The sequence below is a fragment of the Octodon degus genome, unplaced genomic scaffold, assembly GCF_000260255.1.
Source record: "Octodon degus isolate 3935 unplaced genomic scaffold, OctDeg1.0 scaffold00012, whole genome shotgun sequence".
Classification (NCBI taxonomy): Eukaryota; Metazoa; Chordata; class Mammalia; order Rodentia; family Octodontidae; genus Octodon; species Octodon degus.
The window spans coordinates 9,485,419-9,493,699 of NW_004524588.1; the positions used below are offsets into that span (position 1 = coordinate 9,485,419).

Genomic DNA, 8,281 nt, shown 5'->3' on the forward strand with positions numbered 1-8,281 from the left:
GAAGAAGAAGAAGAAGAAGAAGAAGAAGAAGAAGAAGAAGAAGAAGAAGAAGAAGAAGAAGAAGAAGAAGAAGAAGAAGAACAACAACAACAACAACAACAACAACAACAACAACAACAACAACTAACAAACTAATTTAAAGACAGTTAGTTTGGGTCTGAGGAGTTAGTTCAGTGGACTAAGCATCTGCTTAGGCAAGCACAAGGACCATTTGATTCCCGGCACCACATGCTATGCCAGCTCACCCCATGGTGCACTGAGCTGGCGACTGAGTCTGGGCATAGTAGTGCATGCCTGTAATCCCAGTGCCAGTGAGGCTGAAAACAGGAGAATCACTACAAGTCCAAACTGTGCAGTGAGACCCTGTACCAAATACATTAAAATCAGACAGATAGATCACAAAAGACCTAATATACAATACCTTATTTAAAAGACTTAATTTGACTTTTCCCTATTTTTATTAGTACATGTTTGTGATGTATAATATCTCCATTAAAAGGAACTGATACCATGACATATTACATCTTGACCCTTTTACATAATCTTAAAAATAGCAAAAGCACAAAAACAGACTAATAAGGGCATGTATGAAATCTAGATATTGACTTTCTTAATATTGCCATAACCAAAGCCATACTTTTAAAGCTTTATTTCTGGGCTGGCCTGACAGCTCAGTGGACTAAAGCACCTGCTTAGGCAAAGCGCAGCAGCTGGGGTTCAATCCCCCACCTGCTGTGCTGACCCAGCCCCCGAGGCCCACTGAGATGGTGATTGAGACTGAGAATGGTGGCATGTGCCTGTAATCCCAGCACTTGGGAGGCTGAAAACAGGAGTATCACTGAGTCTGATCTACATAGAGATACCCTATAGACTCTATCCTAAATACAGAAAAAAAAATTAAAAATAGAAAAATAAATTTAAAAAAACTTTATTTCCAAGACCAATAAAGTAAATGAAGTCACACTAATCGATGCTATATGGAAAGTAATAATTTTATATAAATATCCACATGTGATAGCCAAAATACTGTGCTTTTATCGCATTAATTGTAAAATAGTGAAACTAGCTATTCTTTTTCTCGATCTAACAGAAGAACCTTTTCTCTTTTTAATTATCTGCATCACTAGCTCTCTTCACTAAGAGAGACCATTAAGTAGATTCTCTTAAATGTAGCATTCTGCATGCAAAGAGATAGTGGATGCCCATCCATTGTATTAAGAGCATCATTTAATAAATAATTGAGTACTTACTATCCACTAGAAGTTGAGGATAGAAAAGTTTCTTAAACATGAGCTTTATTTAAGGCTCAAAGGAAATCATAGTTATTCATTGCTGATCAAAATCAACTTGAATTTTTGACAAATGACATGAAAAGGGTAATAGCAAAGTGTCCCAGGAGTCTTTCTACACCAGAATTTTTCTTAACCAGAAAATTACTTTATTTAATAGGAATACCAAAAGATGTGCCACTTCTTATAGAAGTAGAAAGTAAAAGAACTTATAGGAGAAATTTGAAAATAAAAAAACTCAGGCTTGTAATTTATTTTTTAATTGGACAAGTATAAATTTTGGGTACAAAGAGAAATCCTAATGTATATGATGTGCTGAGCAATGCCAGTTTTAAAGCTTTGAGATTTATTCCTTTTGTGTGCAAGCTTATTAATTATTGTCCAGTGGTGGCCCAAAAGTTGATATCAAGTAAAATACATTGGTTTAAAAGTTACAGAACATTGTATATAAGTTTGGTCTTTACCTCATATTTTAAAATCATGCACATAAGTTAGACATGTTCAAACCACCACATATGGAAATGCTACAGTGAAACCCATTAACTTGTATAATTTATATGTTAATTTTAAAACATTCTTCACAAATATAAGACACACACTATGATTAAATCATTCTATGTTCCGGCTACCCTGCACCAGGGAGACCTGTCCGGTTCAAGCCCAGGCTCAGTGTGGGTGAGACTCTCTTCCACCCCCCTTGGGACCGCCACCACCATTCTGCAGCCACCACCATTCCCACCCAGTGAGTGAGAATTTCTGCCACTTTCTCAGGACCCCCAGATCCAGCTCTAGCCAAGGCCCAGTGAGTGTGTGGGAGAGGTTCATTTACCCCCTACTCCACCTTGTCCTGTTCAGACGCAACTCAGGCCTGGCATATAGGCCTGGGGTGAAACTCTGCAGCTGCAGTCCCTGCACAGAGAGCAGGGGACAAAACCACCCAGGTAGTCCAGGAGTAGAACATCTTGCCAAAGGAGTACAACAGGTTCATTCCCAAGGGTGGCAGCAGGAAGGAGCTGAGCACAGCAGCAAGACGCAAGCCAGGCACAGCTGGATAAATCCAAACTTTGTAGATTTGCACCTGAATTTCAGTAGGTGCTAAGGCTATAACTGCACCAAAGCTCTACAACAAAGGTCAGAAGACAATGCTACACAAAATGACAATAAGAAGGAGCAAAATGCAATCTCAGACCCCAAGCCCACCCATACCAAGGACAGAGTAAATTAACACAAAACAAACTGGGAATCACACAGCTGAAATCAATGAATCAAGAGGTTCTGATATAAAGAAACAAGCAGAAAGGTATAGAGGAACTCAGATTGGAAATGAAAAAAGAAATCCCTGAATTAATAGCATCTGCAGTAAAGAATCAAATGCAGAAACATATGAAGGAAATCCAATGCCCACCAAGAACAAGGGTAAAGGACACTAGCTCAGCTGAAATGAATGAATTAATAGCATTGAAAGTAAATAAGAAACAGCAGAAAGTTATAGAGGAACTCAGAGTAGAAATATTGTCTGAAATTTAAAAAAAGAATTCTCCGAACTCATAGCATCTGAAGTAAAGAATCAAATACAGAGACATAGGGAGAAAACACAATCTGAAAAAGACTCTTAAGTAAAGGAATTAATAACTGCTTCTAAGGAAGACACTGATAAAAAAAAGAGGAGATTAGAAAAATGATGGAGTCTTTCAATGAACAATACAGGAAAGAAATAGATCGCATGAAGCAAAGTCAAAGAGACATAGAGGAACTTAAAATCTCAATCACAAATTTGCAAAACCATTTGAGTGAAAGTGAAGACAGAGTTTCAGACCTTGAAGATGCTGGTACAGCTAATGAAAAGGTAAAAAAGGATTTCTTAAAAACAACTAGGATGTAGAAAAAATAATTCACCACTTGCAAGACAATGCAAAGATGAACAATGTGAGACTACTAGGTATCAATGAGAAAGAAGGAGTCAATACAAATGACATTTAAAAATATGGGCAGAAGTAATGGCAGAAAACTTCCCAAATATGAGGAAACAATATGACATTCAGGAAACTTAAGCATAGAAAATGTCAAGTAACCTCAACCCAATTAAAAACGCACTGAGGCATATAATAGTCAAGAACTCAGAAATCCAGCACAAGAATAATACATTGAAAGCTGCTAGAGAAAAGAAGTAGATCACATTCAAAGGAAAACCCATCAGAATTGCAGTCGACTTCTCTTCACAAACCATGAAGGCAAGAAGAGCATGAAGCAGAGTACGTCAAGTCCTCTATGAAAACAAATTCCAACCCAGACTACTATACCCTGCAAAACTCCTCTTCAAGTTTGATGGAGAAGTTAAATACTTCCATGACAAAGAACAACTAAAGAATTTCATGATGACAAAGCCAACCCTACTTAGGCTCATGAAAGATGTTCTAGAGAGGGACCAAAAAGATCAGAACTCCAACAATGAGATCAGAAGCAACCAACTAAATAGGGCAAACAATTAAACACAGGAGAAAAAGGAGTAAACAACAGGTAAATAACATGTGGATTGTAAGTCAGCACACCTCAATTATAATATCAATGTAAAGGGACTCAATTCACCAATTAAAAGAAATAGACTGGCACATGGTAAATAACATGTGGATTGTAAGTCAATACACCTCATTTATAATATCAATGTAAAGGGACCCAATTCACCAATTAAAAGAAATAGACTGTTTCAATAGATTTGAAACAAAATGTAACAATATGCTGCACAAAAGTGCCTTTTTTTTTTTTTTCAGAACAGAGGATTGAACTCAGGCTCTCGAGCTTGTCAGGGAAGTGATTATTCCACAGGGCTATCACCCTGGCCTCTATGCCGTATACAAGAAACATGTTTGACTGATAAAGACATTCATAGGCTGAACTCAAAGGATGGAAAACAATACTAAATGCCCCCAAGTGGAATAAAGAAGGTCACTACATACTGGTTAGGGGAAAAATTCAAGAGGAAGAGGTAACACTCATAAATATGTATGCACCAAACACAGGAGCACCCAACTATATAAAGCAAATCTTAATGGACATGAAAAATCTAATATCCAATACCACGATCTTAACAGGAGACCTTAACACCCCCTTATCCCAAAAAGATAGGTCGGATAAAAAATTAGCAAAGAAATAACAGAACTGGACCAGAGCTTGAAACAAATGGACTTGGTGAACATATACAGTGTTCCACCCAAACACAGCTGAATACACTTTTTTCTCAGCAGCACATGGGTCACTATCTAAAATCAACCACATACTGGTCCATAGGTCATGCTTAACTGTATGCAAGAAAACAGAAATTATCCCATGCATATTATCTGACCACAGTGTATTGAAACAGAAAATAATTGACAAAAGAAAGCGGAAAAAAACCCCTAAATACATGGAAATTAAATGACACCCTACTCAGCAACCAATGGGTCACAGATGAAATTAAACAAAAAATTAAAAAATATCTACAATTCAATGAAAATTCAAGCAGTACTTATCGGAATTTATGGGATATGATGAAAGCAGTTCTCAAAGGGAAATTCATAGCTGTGAACTCACACATTAGGAAAACAGAACGCGAACAAATAAACACCATAGTGCTCCAACTCCAACAACTAGAAAAGGAAGAGCAAACCAAACTTAGAGCCCAAAGCTGGGAAGAAATCATAAAGATTAGAGCAGAAATTAATTCAATTGAGATGAAGAAAACAGTTCAAATAATTAATGAAACAAAAAGCTGGTTCTTTGAAAGATTAAGTAAAGTTGATAAGCCCCTTGCTAACCTCATCAAAAAGAGGAAAAAAAAATCAAATATAAGCAATAAGGAATGAAAAGGGTGTAATTACCACAGACCCAGTGGAAATTCAGAAGATTATCAGTAGCTACATTGAGAATCTTTACTCTCACAGAATAGAAGACACAGATGAAATGGACAGATTCCTAGAAAGATATAAATTACCACAACTGAATTGAGAAGATATAACCACTCTCAAAAGCACAATAACAGCCAATGAAATATGAGAGGTAATGAAAAAAAACTACCGACAAAGAAAAGTTAAGGTCTGGATGGATTCACAGCTGAACTCTACAAGAAATTTACAGAAGATATAATCCCTATACTCCTCAAACTCTTCAATAAAATTGAAAAGGAAGCAATCCTCCCAAAATCATTCCTGGAGGCAAGTATTATACCGATACCAAAACCAGGGAAAGATGCAACTAAAAAGAAAACTACAGGTCAATCTGCCTCATGAACATACATGCAAAAATCCTCAATAAAATCCTAGGAAATAGAATACAGGAAATCATCAAGAAGATCATACACCATGACCAGGTAGGATTCATCCCAGGGATGCAAGAATGGTACAATATTTGAAAGTCTATAAATGTAATACACTATATCAATAGAGTGAAAACTAAAAACCACATGATCATCTCAATTGATGCAGAGAAGGCTTTTGACAAAGTCCAACACTCGTTCATGTTCAAAGTCCTACAGAAAATTGGAATAGATTGCCTCTACTCAATCAGGTAAAAGCCATTTATGAAAACGCAATGGCTAACATAATTCTAAATGGAGAAAAACTGAAACCTTTTACTCTTAGATCTGGTAAAAGACAAAGATGTCCTCTATCACCACTCCTATTCAATATAGTTCTGGAATCATTACCTACAGCCATTAGACAAGAGAAAGAAATTAAAGGAATAAGAATAGGTAAAGAAGAAGTTAAATTATCATTATTTGCAGATGACATGATACTTTACTTGGAAGACCCAAAAAACTCCACCAATAAGCTAATAGAATTAAAACAGAAATTTAGTAGCATAGCAGGATACAAAGTCAATACCCAAAAGTCAATAGCCTTCCTCTACACAGACAACAAACATACTGAGAGGGATATTATAGAAACAATACCTTTTACAATAGCACCGAGGAAAATGAAATACCTTGGAATTAATCTAACTAAAGAAGTCAAAGGTCTTTTCAAGGAAAATTACAGTACTCTTAAAAAAGAGATCATAGAGGATTTCAGAAAATGGAAAGATATTCCATGCTCCTGGATAGGAAGAACAAACACTGTGTAGATGGCCATACTCCCAAAACTGCTGTACAGATTTAATGCAATCCCTATCAAACTACCACCAACATACCTCACAGACCTAGAAAAATCATTCCTAAAATTTATTTGGAAGCAGAAAAGACCTAGAATAGCAAAGGCAATCCTGGGTAACAAAGACAAGGCAGGAGGCATTACAATTCTTGACTTGAAATTATACTACAAGGCTACTGTGATAAAATCAACATGATACTGGCACTGAAACAAACCTAAGGATCAATGGAATAGAATAGAAAATGCTGCAGCCCCTATGAACATACTCAGCCACCTTATCTTTGATAAAGGCACCAAACATAATCACTGAAAGAAAGATAGCCTCTTTGACAAATGGTGCTGGAAAAACTGGCTCTCTACATGCCAAAAACTAAAACTTGACCCAGGTCTATCACCATGCACTAAGCTAAGGTCGAAATGGATTAAAGATCTAAACATTGAAACAGAAACATTAAATCTCCTGGAAGAGAAAATAGGAGGAACTCTTGAAGACATAGGGATAGGCAAAGACTTCATGAACAGAAATCAAATCGCATGGGAAACAGTTCAAAGAATTAATAACTGGGACCTCCTCTTTTTGAGAAGTTTTTGCATGTAAAAAGAAATTACCAACAAAGTGAAAAAACAACCCACAAATTTGGAAAAATCTTGACAAATAAGTACTCAGACCAAGGTCTGCTCTCTAGAATTTATAAAAAACTGAAAAACACTAGGTACCCAAAACTTTAAAGGCCTAGTGCAGAAATGGGCATCCGAGATGAACACACATTTCTCAGAGGATGAAATTAAAGAAGCGAATAAATATATGAAAAAATGCTCCACATCAGTAGCTGTCAGTGAAATGAAAACTAAAACAACATTGAGATATCATCTCACCCCAGAAAGATGGCTATTATAAAGAATTCAACCAACAACAAATGTTGAAGAGGCTGTGGGGAAAAAGGAACCCTTCTCCACTGCTGGTGGGAATGTAGACTGGCACAACCATTATGGAAATCAGTGTGGATACTCCTTAGAAAACTAGGACTGGAAATCCCATTTCAATCAGCTATTCCTCTACTGGGAATTTCCCAGAGGATCTGAAAACATCATATCATAGTGATATATGTTTGCGTATTTTGTAGCAGTACAATTTGTGATAGCCAAATCTTGGAAACAACGCAGATACCAATCACCTAAGGAATGTATGAAAAAGTTGTGGCATTTTTATACAATGGATTATTACTCAGCTATAAAGAATGATAAACTTGAAGCCTTTATATTGAAGTGGATGCCTCTTGAAGTTATACTTATAAGTGAAATAAACCAGACACACATGTGTAAATACCATATAGTTTCACTAGCATAAGAACTCAAAAGAAGAAATACAAATAGAAAGGTGCAATTCATTTGAAAGGAAAGCAAGAGCTTGAGGACTAGACAATGAAGAGAGAGCAAGGAGAAGAGCTAAGAAACATGACAGAGGCAAGCCATACAATTACATGTACAAGATGAGTAAGGCAATGATCCTGAGAATCTTCAGAATATTTTCTAATCTAGCAGGATTCTCACGTTAACTGTTTATACTGATACCTGTGAACTAAGCAACTGCACTAAAGATGGCAATTTGTAATAGTAGGTTCATGCTTGGAGTGCCTGTCCTTCTGGTCTTGTGAATGCATGCTGCTTGTCATGACACACCAGTTGCTGCTGTGCTGTCTCTTGGTAGATGATTGTTTAAAAAGGAAGGGGGTGGTGAATAAAGGCAGAAGATAGTGAAAGGAGTGTTGCAGGACTGTCCTGCAACTATGTTGTATATGGTTATATCTCTGGACTTATGTGTAAACATATATAATTCTTTATTCCTAATTTACATATATATTTTAATTTAAA

At 36.5% G+C, this 8,281-nt stretch overlaps 1 protein-coding gene across 1 annotated transcript in view; it reads left to right on the plus strand.

Moving 5' to 3' along the window:
• Positions 1-8,281, plus strand: part of Pik3c2g (phosphatidylinositol-4-phosphate 3-kinase catalytic subunit type 2 gamma) — a 379,694-nt gene that overhangs the window by 236,488 nt on the left and 134,925 nt on the right. The window lies entirely within an intron of this gene.